Genomic DNA, 17,891 nt, shown 5'->3' with positions numbered 1-17,891 from the left:
AGACGCTGCCCCTTGCTCTTTCCCACCCATTTGATACATTCAACCTGCTACGAGACCTACCAAATATAGACTGGGAAACTAAACCACACACTTTGTGCATTCGGAAATGTAAGGCAGGGCGTCCCTCGCCGCATTTGCTACGATGTCCATTTGCTACTTCTGCAGAAGTGGCGGCGGCGGCGACGACGACGACGACGACGACGACGACAACCGCGGAAGGCTCTGAGATATGTGAGAAATACATCTATAAAATATATTTCAGACTGTCCCATCCCACCTTATGCTGTACCGCTTTGGCAAATGCTTTATCTGCGCCATTCGCCTTAATCACATCTGAGAGTAATTCTTAATAAAACGCCTCTCGCTAATTGTTAGTCATCCCAGATACTGTTTGCTATAAGGCCACGACGCGCAACTGATATCCAAAATTCGTCTGCCTCCTGTGAGGATCGAACTCACGACCCCTGGTTTACTAGACCAGTGCTCTGCCACTGAGCTAAAGAGGCGCGGCCTAGCGGTACTTTTGCGTACTTCATCCTTACGGTCGTCTGGATCATCAGACTTCAGCTGACAACACTTCATATTACCGTCTAATATTTGCAGCTATGGCGACCCATTACTGCTTGCCTACACATCTGACACGTAAACGAAGTGCTCTCCAAATAACACCACTTGCATTTCAGAACATGTCTTTCACACATGTCTACAAAATCACCTTCACCTTCAAATACAGTTTCGTAGCGACTGACGGAGACGTAGGCAAAGTTTAAAGTTGCTATTTCCATTACATCACGTTAATCAGAAAAACGGTAAGTTACATCTGCAGAGGAACAAAATTCCGTTCCTCCCCACGTGGGGCTCGAACCCACGACCCTGGGATTAAGAGCCTTATGTTCTACCGACTGAGCTAGCCGCGCTGCCTCGGTGAGTATATGCCGGTTAGCACGTCACACAGTACTCGTTTGGGTTGATTGGTCCCATACAGAACCTCCCCATGTTGCCTAATGTTTTCCTAACGTCACACTCGTCACGTAGTTCACTTTTATTTCATAATCATTTCTGAGAGGTAACAGAATTGCATGACAACCTGCAGAGCTAGTTTCGTCAAAATTAACACACATACTTGATGTGACTCATAAGCCGAACGAGTTACTTTCCGACGTTATTTTAGATGTGCAAGTGCCAGTCAAAAACACGCGGCGACGGCAATATGCAAACCAATTCGCTAGTTAACACCGGTCTTGTTGTGCGTGTTTTAAGCTGAAGAGCACCTCCAAGCAGAAAATGGTCAACAGCAACATTCACACGGTTTCGTACTGCTCAAGTGCTACACTAAAACGGTATGTTTCTTTTTCAGATCTGGAAAAACACGACCGAGAGAGGAATCAAACACGCAATCTTCAGATACGAAGTCCGACGCCTTATCCATTAGGCCACACGGTCACTGACAAACAAGTGTAACTTATATACGACTCATCTCAAAACGCTCACACCAATGAGGAGTTGTGTTTTCGTTCTACACAGACGCTGCCCCTTGCTCTTTCCCACCCATTTGATACATTCAACCTGCTACGAGACCTACCAAATATAGACTGGGAAACTAAACCACACACTTTGTGCATTCGGAAATGTAAGGCAGGGCGTCCCTCGCCGCATTTGCTACGATGTCCATTTGCTACTTCTGCAGAAATGGCGGCGGCGGCGACGACGACGACGACGACGACGACGACGACGACAACCGCGGAAGGCTCTGAGATATGTGAGAAATACATCTATAAAATATATTTCAGACTGTCCCATCCCACCTTATGCTGTACCGTTTTGGCAAATGCTTTATCTGCGCCATTCGCCTTAATCACATCTGAGAGTAATTCTTAATAAAACGCCTCTCGCTAATTGTTAGTCATCCCAGATACTGTTTGCTATAAGGCCACGACGCGCAACTGATATCCAAAATTCGTCTGCCTCCTGTGAGGATCGAACTCACGACCCCTGGTTTACTAGACCATTGCTCTGCCACTGAGCTAAAGAGGCGCGGCCTAGCGGTACTTTTGCGTACTTCATCCTTACGGTCGTCTGGATCATCAGACTTCAGCTGACAACACTTCATATTACCGTCTAATATTTGCAGCTATGGCGACCCATTACTGCTTGCCTACACATCTGACACGTAAAGGAAGTGCTCTCCAAATAACACCACTTGCATTTCAGAACATGTCTTTCACACATGTCTTCAAAATCACCTTCACCTTCAAATACAGTTTCGTAGCGACTGACGGAGACGTAGGCAAAGTTTAAAGTTGCTATTTCCATTACATCACGTTAATCAGAAAAACCGAAAGTGACATCTGCAGAGGAACAAAATTCCGTTCCTCCCCACGTGGGGCTCGAACCCACGACCCTGGGATTAAGAGCCTTATGTTCTACCGACTGAGCTAGCCGCGCTGCCTCGGTGAGTATATGCCGGTTAGCACGTCACACAGTACTCGTTTGGGTTGATTGGTCCCATACAGAACCTCCCCATGTTGCCTAATGTTTTCCTAACGTCACACTCGTCACGTAGTTCACTTTTATTTCATAATCATTTCTGAGAGGTAACAGAATTGCATGACAACCTGCAGAGCTAGTTTCGTCAAAATTAACACACATACTTGATGTGACTCATAAGCCGAACGAGTTACTTTCCGACGTTATTTTAGATGTGCAAGTGCCAGTCAAAAACACGCGGCGACGGCAATATGCAAACCAATTCGCTAGTTAACACCGGTCTTGTTGTGCGTGTTTCAAGCTCAAGAGCATCTCCAAGCAGAAAATGGTCAACAGCAACGTTCACACGGTTTCGTACTGCTCAAGTGCTACACTAAAACGGTATGTTTCTTTTTCAGATCTGGAAAAACACGACCGAGAGAGGAATCAAACACGCAATCTCCGGATACGAAGTCCGACGCCTTATCCATTAGGCCACACGGTCACTGACAAACAAGTGGAACTTATATACGACTCATCTCAAAACGCTCACACCACTGAGGAGTTGTGTTTTCGTTCTACACAGACGCTGCCCCTTGCTCTTTCCCACCCATTTGATACATTCAACCTGCTACGAGACCTACCAAATATAGACTGGGAAACTAAACCACACACTTTGTGCATTCGGAAATGTAAGGCAGGGCGTCCCTCGCCGCATTTGCTACGATGTCCATTTGCTACTTCTGCAGAAGTGGCGGCGGCGGCGACGACGACGACGACAACCGCGGAAGGCTCTGAGATATGTGAGAAATACATCTATAAAATATATTTCAGACTGTCCCATCCCACCTTATGCTGTACCGCTTTGGCAAATGCTTTATCTGCGCCATTCGCCTTAATCACATCTGAGAGTAATTCTTAATAAAACGCCTCTCGCTAATTGTTAGTCATCCCAGATACTGTTTGCTATAAGGCCACGACGCGCAACTGATATCCAAAATTCGTCTGCCTCCTGTGAGGATCGAACTCACGACCCCTGGTTTACTAGACCAGTGCTCTGCCACTGAGCTAAAGAGGCGCGGCCTAGCGGTACTTTTGCGTACTTCATCCTTACGGTCGTCTGGATCATCAGACTTCAGCTGACAACACTTCATATTACCGTCTAATATTTGCAGCTATGGCGACCCATTACTGCTTGCCTACACATCTGACACGTAAACGAAGTGCTCTCCAAATAACACCACTTGCATTTCAGAACATGTCTTTCACACATGTCTACAAAATCACCTTCACCTTCAAATACAGTTTCGTAGCGACTGACGGAGACGTAGGCAAAGTTTAAAGTTGCTATTTCCATTACATCACGTTAATCAGAAAAACGGTAAGTTACATCTGCCGAGGAACAAAATTCCGTTCCTCCCCACGTGGGGCTCGAACCCACGACCCTGGGATTAAGAGCCTTATGTTCTACCGACTGAGCTAGCCGCGCTGCCTCGGTGAGTATATGCCGGTTAGCACGTCACACAGTACTCGTTTGGGTTGATTGGTCCCATACAGAACCTCCCCATGTTGCCTAATGTTTTACTAACGTCACACTCGTCACGTAGTTCACTTTTATTTCATAATCATTTCTGAGAGGTAACAGAATTGCATGACAACCTGCAGAGCTAGTTTCGTCAAAATTAACACACATACTTGATGTGACTCATAAGCCGAACGAGTTACTTTCCGACGTTATTTTAGATGTGCAAGTGCCAGTCAAAAACACGCGGCGACGGCAATATGCAAACCAATTCGCTAGTTAACACCGGTCTTGTTGTGCGTGTTTTAAGCTGAAGAGCATCTCCAAGCAGAAAATGGTCAACAGCAACATTCACACGGTTTCGTACTGCTCAAGTGCTACACTAAAACGGTATGTTTCTTTTTCAGATCTGGAAAAACACGACCGAGAGAGGAATCAAACACGCAATCTTCGGATACGAAGTCCGACGCCTTATCCATTAGGCCACACGGTCACTGACAAACAAGTGTAACTTATATACGACTCATCTCAAAACGCTCACACGAATGAGGAGTTGTGTTTTCGTTCTACACAGACGCTGCCCCTTGCTCTTTCCCACCCATTTGATACATTCAACCTGCTACGAGACCTACCAAATATAGACTGGGAAACTAAACCACACACTTTGTGCATTCGGAAATGTAAGGCAGGGCGTCCCTCGCCGCATTTGCTACGATGTCCATTTGCTACTTCTGCAGAAGTGGCGGCGACGACGACGACGACGACGACGACGACGACGACGACGACGACCGCGGAAGGCTCTGAGATATGTGAGAAATACATCTATAAAATATATTTCAGACTGTCCCATCCCACCTTATGCTGTACCGCTTTGGCAAATGCTTTATCTGCGCCATTCGCCTTAATCACATCTGAGAGTAATTCTTAATAAAACGCCTCTCGCTAATTGTTTGTCATCCCAGATACTGTTTGCTATAAGGCCACGACGCGCAACTGATATCCAAAATTCGTCTGCCTCCTGTGAGGATCGAACTCACGACCCCTCGTTTACTAGATCAGTGCTCTGCCACTGAGCTAAAGAGGCGCGGCCTAGCGGTACTTTTGCGTACTTCATCCTTACGGTCGTCTGGATCATCAGACTTCAGCTGACAACACTTCATATTACCGTCTAATATTTGCAGCTATGGCGACCCATTACTGCTTGCCTACACATCTGACACGTAAACGAAGTGCTCTCCAAATAACACCACTTGCATTTCAGAACATGTCTTTCACACATGTCTACAAAATCACCTTCACCTTCAAATACAGTTTCGTAGCGACTGACGGAGACGTAGGCAAAGTTTAAAGTTGCTATTTCCATTACATCACGTTAATCAGAAAAACGGTAAGTTACATCTGCAGAGGAACGAAATTCCGTTCCTCCCCACGTGGGGCTCGAACCCACGACCCTGGGATTAAGAGCCTTATGTTCTACCGACTGAGCTAGCCGCGCTGCCTCGGTGAGTATATGCCGGTTAGCACGTCACACAGTACTCGTTTGGGTTGATTGGTCCCATACAGAACCTCCCCATGTTGCCTAATGTTTTCCTAACGTCACACTCGTCACGTAGTTCACTTTTATTTCATAATCATTTCTGAGAGGTAACAGAATTACATGACAACCTGCAGAGCTAGTTTCGTCAAAATTAACACACATACTTGATGTGACTCATAAGCCGAACGAGTTACTTTCCGACGTTATTTTAGATGTGCAAGTGCCAGTCAAAAACACGCGGCGACGGCAATATGCAAACCAATTCGCTAGTTAACACCGGTCTTGTTGTGCGTGTTTTAAGCTGAAGAGCACCTCCAAGCAGAAAGTGGTCAACAGCAACATTCACACGGTTTCGTACTGCTCAAGTGCTACACTAAAACGGTATGTTTCTTTTTCAGATCTGGAAAAACACGACCGAGAGAGGAACCAAACACGCAATCTTCAGATACGAAGTCCGACGCCTTATCCATTAGGCCACACGGTCACTGACAAACAAGTGGAACTTATATACGACTCATCTCAAAACGCTCACACCAATGAGGAGTTGTGTTTTCGTTCTACACAGACGCTGCCCCTTGCTCTTTCCCACCCATTTGATACATTCAACCTGCTACGAGACCTACCAAATATAGACTGGGAAACTAAACCACACACTTTGTGCATTCGGAAATGTAAGGCAGGGCGTCCCTCGCCGCATTTGCTACGATGTCCATTTGCTACTTCTGCAGAAGTGGCGGCGGCGGCGACGACGACGACGACGACGACGACGACGACGACGACGACGACGACGATGACAACCGCGGAAGGCTCTGAGATATGTGAGAAATACATCTATAAAATATATTTCAGACTGTCCCATCCCACCTTATGCTGTACCGCTTTGGCAAATGCTTTATCTGCGCCATTCGCCTTAATTACATCTGAGAGTAATTCTTAATAAAACGCCTCTCGCTAATTGTTAGTCATCCCAGATACTGTTTGCTATAAGGCCACGACGCGCAACTGATATCCAAAATTCGTCTGCCTCCTGTGAGGATCGAACTCACGACCCCTGGTTTACTAGACCAGTGCTCTGCCACTGAGCTAAAGAGGCGCGGCCTAGCGGTACTTTTGCGTACTTCATCCTTACGGTCGTCTGGATCATCAGACTTCAGCTGACAACACTTCATATTACCGTCTAATATTTGCAGCTATGGCGACCCATTACTGCTTGCCTACACATCTGACACGTAAACGAAGTGCTCTCCAAATAACACCACTTGCATTTCAGAACATGTCTTTCACACATGTCTACAAAATCACCTTCACCTTCAAATACAGTTTCGTAGCGACTGACGGAGACGTAGGCAAAGTTTAAAGTTGCTATTTCCATTACATCACGTTAATCAGAAAAACGGTAAGTTACATCTGCAGAGGAACAAAATTCCGTTCCTCCCCACGTGGGGCTCGAACCCACGACCCTGGGATTAAGAGCCTTATGTTCTACCGACTGAGCTAGCCGCGCTGCCTCGGTGAGTATATGCCGGTTAGCACGTCACACAGTACTCGTTTGGGTTGATTGGTCCCATACAGAACCTCCCCATGTTGCCTAATGTTTTCCTAACGTCACACTCGTCACGTAGTTCACTTTTATTTCATAATCATTTCTGAGAGGTAACAGAATTGCATGACAACCTGCAGAGCTAGTTTCTTCAAAATTAACACACATACTTGATGTGACTCATAAGCCGAACGAGTTACTTTCCGACGTTATTTTAGATGTGCAAGTGCCAGTCAAAAACACGCGGCGACGGCAATATGCAAACCAATTCGCTAGTTAACACCGGTCTTGTTGTGCGTGTTTTAAGCTGAAGAGCATCTCCAAGCAGAAAATGGTCAACAGCAACATTCACACGGTTTCGTACTGCTCAAGTGCTACACTAAAACGGTATGTTTCTTTTTCAGATCTGGAGAAACACGACCGAGAGAGGAATCAAACACGCAATCTTCGGATACGAAGTCCGACGCCTTATCCATTAGGCCACACGGTCACTGACAAACAAGTGTAACTTATATACGACTCATCTCAAAACGCTCACACCAATGAGGAGTTGTGTTTTCGTTCTACACAGACGCTGCCCCTTGCTCTTTCCCACCCATTTGATACATTCAACCTGCTACGAGACCTACCAAATATAGACTGGGAAACTAAACCACACACTTTGTGCATTCGGAAATGTAAGGCAGGGCGTCCCTCGCCACATTTGCTACGATGTCCATTTGCTACTTCTGCAGAAGTGGCGGCGACGACGACGACGACAACCGCGGAAGGCTCTGAGATATGTGAGAAATACATCTATAAAATATAATTCAGACTGTCCCATCCCACCTTATGCTGTACCGCTTTGGCAAATGCTTTATCTGCGCCATTCGCCTTAATCACATCTGAGAGTAATTCTTAATAAAACGCCTCTCGCTAATTGTTTGTCATCCCAGATACTGTTTGCTATAAGGCCACGACGCGCAACTGATATCCAAAATTCGTCTGCCTCCTGTGAGAATCGAACTCATGACCCCTGGTTTACTAGACCAGTGCTCTGCCACTGAGCTAAAGAGACGCGGCCTAGCGGTACTTTTGCGTACTTCATCCTTACGGTCGTCTGGATCATCAGACTTCAGCTGACAACACTTCATATTACCGTCTAATATTTGCAGCTATGGAGACCCATTACTGCTTGCCTACACATCTGACACGTAAAGGAAGTGCTCTCCAAATAACACCACTTGCATTTCAGAACATGTCTTTCACACATGTCTTCAAAATCACCTTCACCTTCAAATACAGTTTCGTAGCGACTGACGGAGACGTAGGCAAAGTTTAAAGTTGCTATTTCCATTACATCACGTTAATCAGAAAAACCGAAAGTGACATCTGCAGAGGAACAAAATTCCGTTCCTCCCCACGTGGGGCTCGAACCCACGACCCTGGGATTAAGAGCCTTATGTTCTACCGACTGAGCTAGCCGCGCTGCCTCGGTGAGTATATGCCGGTTAGCACGTCACACAGTACTCGTTTGGGTTGATTGGTCCCATACAGAACCTCCCCATGTTGCCTAATGTTTTCCTAACGTCACACTCGTCACGTAGTTCACTTTTATTTCATAATCATTTCTGAGAGGTAACAGAATTGCATGACAACCTGCAGAGCTAGTTTCGTCAAAATTAACACACATACTTGATGTGACTCATAAGCCGAACGAGTTACTCTCCGACGTTATTTTAGATGTGCAAGTGCCAGTCAAAAACACGCGGCGACGGCAATATGCAAACCAATTCGCTAGTTAACACCGGTCTTGTTGTGCGTGTTTCAAGCTCAAGAGCATCTCCAAGCAGAAAATGGTCAACAGCAACGTTCACACGGTTTCGTACTGCTCAAGTGCTACACTAAAACGGTATGTTTCTTTTTCAGATCTGGAAAAACACGATCGAGAGAGGAATCAAACACGCAATCTTCGGATACGATGTCCGACGCCTTATCCATTAGGCCACACGGTCACTGACAAACAAGTGGAACTTATATACGACTCATCTCAAAACGCTCACACCACTGAGGAGTTGTGTTTTCGTTCTACACAGACGCTGCCCCTTGCTCTTTCCCACCCATTTGATACATTCAACCTGCTACGAGACCTACCAAATATAGACTGGGAAACTAAACCACCCACTTTGTGCATTCGGAAATGTAAGGCAGGGCGTCCCTCGCCGCATTTGCTACGATGTCCATTTGCTACTTCTGCAGAAGTGGCGACGACGACGACGACGACGACGACGACGACAACCGCGGAAGGCTCTGAGATATGTGAGAAATACATCTATAAAATATATTTCAGACTGTCCCATCCCACCTTATGCTGTACCGCTTTGGCAAATGCTTTATCTGCGCCATTCGCCTTAATCACATCTGAGAGTAATTCTTAATAAAACGCCTCTCGCTAATTGTTAGTCATCCCAGATACTGTTTGCTATAAGGCCACGACGCGCAACTGATATCCAAAATTCGTCTGCCTCCTGTGAGGATCGAACTCACGACCCCTGGTATACTAGACCAGTGCTCTGCCACTGAGCTAAAGAGGCGCGGCCTAGCGGCACTTTTGCGTACTTCATCCTTACGGTCGTCTGGATCATCAGACTTCAGCTGACAACACTTCATATTACCGTCTAATATTTGCAGCTATGGCGACCCATTACTGCTTGCCTACACATCTGACACGTAAACGAAGTGCTCTCCAAATAACACCACTTGCATTTCAGAACATGTCTTTCACACATGTCTACAAAATCACCTTCACCTTCAAATACAGTTTCGTAGCGACTGACGGAGACGTAGGCAAAGTTTAAAGTTGCTATTTCCATTACATCACGTTAATCAGAAAAACGGTAAGTTACATCTGCAGAGGAACAAAATTCCGTTCCTCCCCACGTGGGGCTCGAACCCACGACCCTGGGATTAAGAGCCTTATGTTCTACCGACTGAGCTAGCCGCGCTGCCTCGGTGAGTATATGCCGGTTAGCACGTCACACAGTACTCGTTTGGGTTGATTGGTCCCATACAGAACCTCCCCATGTTGCCTAATGTTTTCCTAACGTCACACTCGTCACGTAGTTCACTTTTATTTCATAATCATTTCTGAGAGGTAACAGAATTGCATGACAACCTGCAGAGCTAGTTTCGTCAAAATTAACACACATACTTGATGTGACTCATAAGCCGAACGAGTTACTTTCCGACGTTATTTTAGATGTGCAAGTGCCAGTCAAAAACACGCGGCGACGGCAATATGCAAACCAATTCGCTAGTTAACACCGGTCTTGTTGTGCGTGTTTCAAGCTCAAGGGCATCTCCAAGCAGAAAATGGTCAACAGCAACGTTCACACGGTTTCGTACTGCTCAAGTGCTACACTAAAACGGTATGTTTCTTTTTCAGATCTGGAAAAACACGACCGAGAGAGGAATCAAACACGCAATCTTCGGATACGAAGTCCGACGCCTTATCCATTAGGCCACACGGTCACTGACAAACAAGTGGAACTTATATACGACTCATCTCAAAACGCTCACACCACTGAGGAGTTGTGTTTTCGTTCTACACAGACGCTGCCCCTTGCTCTTTCCCACCCATTTGATACATTCAACCTGCTACGAGACCTAACAAATATAAACTGGGAAACTAAACCACCCACTTTGTGCATTCGGAAATGTAAGGCAGGGCGTCCCTCGCCGCATTTGCTACGATGTCCATTTGCTACTTCTGCAGAAGTGGCGGCGGCGGCGACGACGACGACGACGACGACGACGACGACGACGACGACGACAACCGCGGAAGGCTCTGAGATATGTGAGAAATACATCTATAAAATGTATTTCAGACTGTCCCATCCCACCTTATGCTGTACCGCTTTGGCAAATGCTTTATCTGCGCCATTCGCCTTAATCACATCTGAGAGTAATTCTTAATAAAACGCCTCTCGCTAATTGTTAGTCATCCCAAATACTGTTTGCTATAAGGCCACGACGCGCAACTGATATCCAAAATTCGCCTGCCTCCTGTGAGGATCGAACTCACGACCCCTGGTTTACTAGACCAGTGCTCTGCCACTGAGCTAAAGAGGCGCGGCCTAGCGGTACTTTTGCGTACTTCATCCTTACGGTCGTCTGGATCATCAGACTTCAGCTGACAACACTTCATATTACCGTCTAATATTTGCAGCTATGGCGACCCATTACTGCTTGCCTACACATCTGACACGTAAAGGAAGTGCTCTCCAAATAACACCACTTGCATTTCAGAACATGTCTTTCACACATGTCTACAAAATCACCTTCACCTTCAAATACAGTTTCGTAGCGACTGACGGAGACGTAGGCAAAGTTTAAAGTTGCTATTTCCATTACATCACGTTAATCAGAAAAACGGTAAGTTACATCTGCAGAGGAACAAAATTCCGTTCGTCCCCACGTGGGGCTCGAACCCACGACCCTGGGATTAAGAGCCTTATGTTCTACCGACTGAGCTAGCCGCGCTGCCTCGGTGAGTATATGCCGGTTAGCACGTCACACAGTACTCGTTTGGGTTGATTGGTCCCATACAGAACCTCCCCATGTTGCCTAATGTTTTCCTAACGTCACACTCGTCACGTAGTTCACTTTTATTTCATAATCATTTCTGAGAGGTAACAGAATTGCATGACAACCTGCAGAGCTAGTTTCGTCAAAATTAACACACATACTTGATGTGACTCATAAGCCGAACGAGTTACTTTCCGACGTTATTTTAGATGTGCAAGTGCCAGTCAAAAACACGCGGCGACGGCAATATGCAAACCAATTCGCTAGTTAACACCGGTCTTGTTGTGCGTGTTTCAAGCTCAAGAGCATCTCCAAGCAGAAAATGGTCAACAGCAACGTTCACACGGTTTCGTACTGCTCAAGTGCTACACTAAAACGGTATGTTTCTTTTTCAGATCTGGAAAAACACGACCGAGAGAGGAATCAAACACGCAATCTTCGGATACGAAGTCCGACGCCTTATCCATTAGGCCACACGGTCACTGACAAACAAGTGGATCTTATATACGACTCATCTCAAAACGCTCACACCACTGAGGAGTTGTGTTTTCGTTCTACACAGACGCTGCCCCTTGCTCTTTCCCACCCATTTGATACATTCAACCTGCTACGAGACCTACCAAATATAGACTGGGAAACTAAACCACACACTTTGTGCATTCGGAAATGTAAGGCAGGGCGTCCCTCGCCGCATTTGCTACGATGTCCATTTGCTACTTCTGCAGAAGTGGCGGCGGCGGCGGCGGCGACGACGACGACGACGACGACGACGACAACCGCGGAAGGCTCTGAGATATGTGAGAAATACATCTATAAAATATATTTCAGACTGTCCCATCCCACCTTATGCTGTACCGCTTTGGCAAATGCTTTATCTGCGCCATTCGCCTTAATCACATCTGAGAGTAATTCTTAATAAAACGCCTCTCGCTAATTGTTAGTCATCCCAGATACTGTTTGCTATAAGGCCACGACGCGCAACTGATATCCAAAATTCGTCTGCCTCCTGTGAGGATCGAACTCACGACCCCTGGTTTACTAGACCAGTGCTCTGCCATTGAGCTAAAGAAGCGCGGCCTAGCGGTACTTTTGCGTACTTCATCCTTACGGTCGTCTGGATCATCAGACTTCAGCTGACAACACTTCATATTACCGTCTAATATTTGCAGCTATGGCGACCCATTACTGCTTGCCTACACAGCTGACACGTAAACGAAGTGCTCTCCAAATAACTCCACTTGCATTTCAGAACATGTCTTTCACACATGTCTACAAAATCACCTTCACCTTCAAATACTGTTTCGTAGCGACTGACGGAGACGTAGGCAAAGTTTAAAGTTGCTATTTCCATTACATCACGTTAATCAGAAAAACGGTAAGTTACATCTGCAGAGGAACAAAATTCCGTTCCTCCCCACGTGGGGCTCGAACCCACGACCCTGGGTTAAGAGCCCTATGTTCTACCGACTGAGCTAGCCGCGCTGCCTCGGTGAGTATATGCCGGTTAGCACGTCACACAGTACTCGTTTGGTTTGATTGGTCCCATACAGAACCTCCCCATGTTGCCTAATGTTTTCCTAACGTCACACTCGTCACGTAGTTCACTTTTATTTCATAATCATTTCTGAGAGGTAACAGAATTGCATGACAACCTGCAGAGCTAGTTTCGTCAAAATTAACACACATACTTGATGTGACTCATAAGCCGAACGAGTTACTTTCCGACGTTATTTTAGATGTGCAAGTGCCAGTCAAAAACACGCGGCGACGGCAATATGCAAACCAATTCGCTAGTTAACACCGGTCTTGTTGTGCGTGTTTCAAGCTCAAGAGCATCACCAAGCAGAAAATGGTCAACAGCTACGTTCACACGGTTTGGTACTGCTCAAGTGCTACACTAAAACGGTATGTTTCTTTTTCAGATCTGGAAAAACACGACCGAGAGAGGAATCAAACACGCAATCTTCGGATACGAAGTTCGACGCCTTATCCATTAGGCCACACGGTCACTGACAAACAAGTGGAACTTATATACGACTCATCTCAAAACGCTCACACCACTGAGGAGTTGTGTTTTCGTTCTACACAGACGCTGCCCCTTGCTCTTTCCCACCATTTGATACATTCAACCTGCTACGAGACCTACCAAATATAGACTGGGAAACTAAACCACACACTTTGTGCATTCGGAAATGTAAGGCAGGGCGTCCCTCGCCGCATTTGCTACGATGTCCATTTGCTACTTCTGCAGAAGTGGCGGCGGCGACGACGACGACGACGATGACAACCGCGGAAGGCTCTGAGATATGTGAGAAATACATCTATAAAATATATTTCAGACTGTCCCATCCCACCTTATGCTGTACCGCTTTGGCAAATGCTTTATCTGGGCCATTCGCCTTAATCACATCTGAGAGTAATTCTTAATAAAACGCCTCTCGCTAATTGTTAGTCATCCCAAATACTGTTTGCTATAAGGCCACGACGCGCAACTGATATCCAAAATTCGCCTGCCTCCTGTGAGGATCGAACTCACGACCCCTGGTTTACTAGACCAGTGCTCTGCCACTGAGCTAAAGAGGCGCGGCCTAGCGGTACTTTTGCGTACTTCATCCTTACGGTCGTCTGGATCATCAGACTTCAGCTGACAACACTTCATATTACCGTCTAATATTTGCAGCTATGGCGACCCATTACTGCTTGCCTACACATCTGACACGTAAACGAAGTGCTCTCCAAATAACACCACTTGCATTTCAGAACATGTCTTTCACACATGTCTACAAAATCACCTTCACCTTCAAATACAGTTTCGTAGCGACTGACGGAGACGTAGGCAAAGTTTAAAGTTGCTATTTCCATTACATCACGTTAATCAGAAAAACGGTAAGTTACATCTGCAGAGGAACAAAATTCCGTTTGTCCCCACGTGGGGCTCGAACCCACGACCCTGGGATTAAGAGCCTTATGTTCTACCGACTGAGCTAGCCGCGCTGCCTCGGTGAGTATGTGCCGGTTAGCACGTCACACAGTACTCGTTTGGGTTGATTGGTCCCATACAGAACCTCCCCATGTTGCCTAATGTTTTCCTAACGTCACACTAGTCACGTAGTTCACTTTTATTTCATAATCATTTCTGAGAGGTAACAGAATTGCATGACAACCTGCAGAGCTAGTTTCGTCAAAATTAACACACATACTTGATGTGACTCATAAGCCGAACGAGTTACTTTCCGACGTTATTTTAGATGTGCAAGTGCCAGTCAAAAACACGCGGCGACGGCAATATGCAAACCAATTCGCTAGTTAACACCGGTCTTGTTGTGCGTGTTTCAAGCTCAAGAGCATCTCCAAGCAGAAAATGGTCAACAGCAACGTTCACACGGTTTCGTACTGCTCAAGTGCTACACTAAAACGGTATGTTTCTTTTTCAGATCTGGAAAAACACGACCGAGAGAGGAATCAAACACGCAATCTTCGGATACGAAGTCCGACGCCTTATCCATTAGGCCACACGGTCACTGACAAACAAGTGGATCTTATATACGACTCATCTCAAAACGCTCACACCACTGAGGAGTTGTGTTTTCGTTCTACACAGACGCTGCCCCTTGCTCTTTCCCACCCATTTGATACATTCAACCTGCTACGAGACCTACCAAATATAGACTGGGAAACTAAACCACACACTTTGTGCATTCGGAAATGTAAGGCAGGGCGTCCCTCGCCGCATTTGCTACGATGTCCATTTGCTACTTCTGCAGAAGTGGCGGCGGCGGCGGCGGCGGCGGCGGCGGCGGCGGCGACGACGACGACGACGACGACGACGACGACGACGACAACCGCGGAAGGCTCTGAGATATGTGAGTAATACATCTATAAAATATATTTCAGACTGTCCCATCCCACCTTATGCTGTACCACTTTGGCAAATGCTTTATCTGCGCCATTCGCCTTAATCACATCTGAGAGTAATTCTTAATAAAACGCCTCTCGCTAATTGTTAGTCATCCCAGATACTGTTTGCTATAAGGCCACGACGCGCAACTGATATCCAAAATTCGTCTGCCTCCTGTGAGGATCGAACTCACGACCCCTGGTTTACTAGACCAGTGCTCTGCCACTGAGCTAAAGAAGCGCGGCCTAGCGGTACTTTTGCGTACTTCATCCTTACGGTCGTCTGGATCATCAGACTTCAGCTGACAACACTTCATATTACCGTCTAATATTTGCAGCTATGGCGACCCATTACTGCTTGGCTACACATCTGACACGTAAAGGAAGTGCTCTCCAAATAACTCCACTTGCATTTCAGAACATGTCTTTCACACATGTCTACAAAATCACCTTCACCTTCAAATACTGTTTCGTAGCGACTGACGGAGACGTAGGCAAAGTTTAAAGTTGCTATTTCCATTACATCACGTTAATCAGAAAAACGGTAAGTTACATCCGCAGAGGAACAAAATTCCGTTCCTCCCCACGTGGGGCTCGAACCCATGACCCTGGGTTAAGAGCCCTATGTTCTACCGACTGAGCTAGCCGCGCTGCCTCGGTGAGTATATGCCGGTTAGCACGTCACACAGTACTCGTTTGGTTTGATTGGTCCCATACAGAACCTCCCCATGTTGCCTAATGTTTTCCTAACGTCACACTCGTCACGTAGTTCACTTTTATTTCATAATCATTTCTGAGAGGTAACAGAATTGCATGACAACCTGCAGAGCTAGTTTCGTCAAAATTAACACACATACTTGATGTGACTCATAAGCCGAACGAGTTACTTTCCGACGTTATTTTAGATGTGCAAGTGCCAGTCAAAAACACGCGGCGACGGCAATATGCAAACCAATTCGCTAGTTAACACCGGTCTTGTTGTGCGTGTTTCAAGCTCAAGAGCATCACCAAGCAGAAAATGGTCAACAGCTACGTTCACACGGTTTCGTACTGCTCAAGTGCTACACTAAAACGGTATGTTTCTTTTTCAGATCTGGAAAAACACGACCGAGAGAGGAATCAAACACGCAATCTTCGGATACGAAGTCCGACGCCTTATCCATTAGGCCACACGGTCACTGACAAACAAGTGGAACTTATATACGACTCATCTCAAAACGCTCACACCACTGAGGAGTTGTGTTTTCGTTCTACACAGACGCTGCCCCTTGCTCTTTCCCACCCATTTGATACATTCAACCTGCTACGAGACCTACCAAATATAGACTGGGAAACTAAACCACACACTTTGTGCATTCGGAAATGTAAGGCAGGGCGTCCCTCGCCGCATTTGCTACGATGTCCATTTGCTACTTCTGCAGAAGTGGCGGCGGCGACGACGACGACGACGACGACGACGACGACAACCGCGGAAGGCTCTGAGATATGTGAGAAATACATCTATAAAATATATTTCAGACTGTCCCATCCCACCTTATGCTGTACCGCTTTGGCAAATGCTTTATCTGCGCCATTCGCCTTAATCACATCTGAGAGTAATTCTTAATAAAACGCCTCTCGCTAATTGTTAGTCATCCCAAATACTGTTTGCTATAAGGCCACGACGCGCAACTGATATCCAAAATTCGTCTGCCTCCTGTGAGGATCGAACTCACGACCTCTGGTTTACTAGACCAGTGCTCTGCCACTGAGCTAAAGAGGCGCGGCCTAGCGGTACTTTTGCGTACTTCATCCTTACGGTCGTCTGGATCATCAGACTTCAGCTGACAACACTTCATATTACCGTCTAATATTTGCAGCTATGGCGACCCATTACTGCTTGCCTACACATCTGACACGTAAACGAAGTGCTCTCCAAATAACATCACTTGCATTTCAGAACATGTCTTTCACACATGTCTACAAAATCACCTTCCCTTCAAATACAGTTTCGTAGCGACTGACGGAGACGTAGGCAAAGTTTAAAGTTGCTATTTCAATTACATCACGTTAATCAGAAAAACGGTAAGTTACATCTGCAGAGGAACAAAATTCCGTTCCTCCCCACGTGGGGCTCGAACCCACGACCCTGGGATTAAGAGCCTTTTGTTCTACCGACTGAGCTAGCCGCGCTGCCTCGGTGAGTATATGCCGGTTAGCACGTCACAAAGTACTCGTTTGGGTTGATTGGTCCCATACAGAACCTCCCCATGTTGCCTAATGTTTTCCTAACGTCACACTCGTCACGTAGTTCACTTTTATTTCATAATCATTTCTGAGAGGTAACAGAATTGCATGACAACCTGCAGAGCTAGTTTCGTCAA

The 17,891-nt window shown here is 46.3% G+C and overlaps 12 non-coding genes across 12 annotated transcripts; all 12 read right to left on the bottom strand.

Moving 5' to 3' along the window:
- Positions 1-434: 434 nt before the first annotated feature.
- On the bottom strand, positions 435-506 carry Trnat-agu (transfer RNA threonine (anticodon AGU)). The gene has a single exon. It is a non-coding gene; the product is annotated as a tRNA-Thr (tRNA).
- Positions 507-1,962: 1,456 nt separating this feature from the next.
- Positions 1,963-2,034, bottom strand: Trnat-agu (transfer RNA threonine (anticodon AGU)). Its single transcript has one exon. It is a non-coding gene; the product is annotated as a tRNA-Thr (tRNA).
- Positions 2,035-3,472: 1,438 nt separating this feature from the next.
- On the bottom strand, positions 3,473-3,544 carry Trnat-agu (transfer RNA threonine (anticodon AGU)). Its single transcript has one exon. It is a non-coding gene; the product is annotated as a tRNA-Thr (tRNA).
- A 1,456-nt stretch (positions 3,545-5,000) lies between these two features.
- Positions 5,001-5,072, bottom strand: Trnat-agu (transfer RNA threonine (anticodon AGU)). Its single transcript has one exon. It is a non-coding gene; the product is annotated as a tRNA-Thr (tRNA).
- A 1,474-nt stretch (positions 5,073-6,546) lies between these two features.
- Positions 6,547-6,618, bottom strand: Trnat-agu (transfer RNA threonine (anticodon AGU)). The gene has a single exon. It is a non-coding gene; the product is annotated as a tRNA-Thr (tRNA).
- Positions 6,619-8,050: 1,432 nt separating this feature from the next.
- On the bottom strand, positions 8,051-8,122 carry Trnat-agu (transfer RNA threonine (anticodon AGU)). The gene has a single exon. It is a non-coding gene; the product is annotated as a tRNA-Thr (tRNA).
- Positions 8,123-9,566: 1,444 nt separating this feature from the next.
- Trnat-agu (transfer RNA threonine (anticodon AGU)) lies at positions 9,567-9,638 on the bottom strand. Its single transcript has one exon. It is a non-coding gene; the product is annotated as a tRNA-Thr (tRNA).
- A 1,465-nt stretch (positions 9,639-11,103) lies between these two features.
- Trnat-agu (transfer RNA threonine (anticodon AGU)) lies at positions 11,104-11,175 on the bottom strand. The gene has a single exon. It is a non-coding gene; the product is annotated as a tRNA-Thr (tRNA).
- A 1,456-nt stretch (positions 11,176-12,631) lies between these two features.
- On the bottom strand, positions 12,632-12,703 carry Trnat-agu (transfer RNA threonine (anticodon AGU)). Its single transcript has one exon. It is a non-coding gene; the product is annotated as a tRNA-Thr (tRNA).
- Positions 12,704-14,142: 1,439 nt separating this feature from the next.
- Trnat-agu (transfer RNA threonine (anticodon AGU)) lies at positions 14,143-14,214 on the bottom strand. The gene has a single exon. It is a non-coding gene; the product is annotated as a tRNA-Thr (tRNA).
- A 1,483-nt stretch (positions 14,215-15,697) lies between these two features.
- Trnat-agu (transfer RNA threonine (anticodon AGU)) lies at positions 15,698-15,769 on the bottom strand. Its single transcript has one exon. It is a non-coding gene; the product is annotated as a tRNA-Thr (tRNA).
- Positions 15,770-17,218: 1,449 nt separating this feature from the next.
- Positions 17,219-17,290, bottom strand: Trnat-agu (transfer RNA threonine (anticodon AGU)). The gene has a single exon. It is a non-coding gene; the product is annotated as a tRNA-Thr (tRNA).
- Positions 17,291-17,891: the final 601 nt, after the last annotated feature.

This window comes from Schistocerca gregaria, chromosome 4 (genome assembly GCF_023897955.1).
Source record: "Schistocerca gregaria isolate iqSchGreg1 chromosome 4, iqSchGreg1.2, whole genome shotgun sequence".
NCBI classification, from domain to species: Eukaryota; Metazoa; Arthropoda; class Insecta; order Orthoptera; family Acrididae; genus Schistocerca; species Schistocerca gregaria.
Note: the sequence above shows the minus strand (reverse complement) of the source record. Positions and strands in the feature narration are given on the sequence as shown.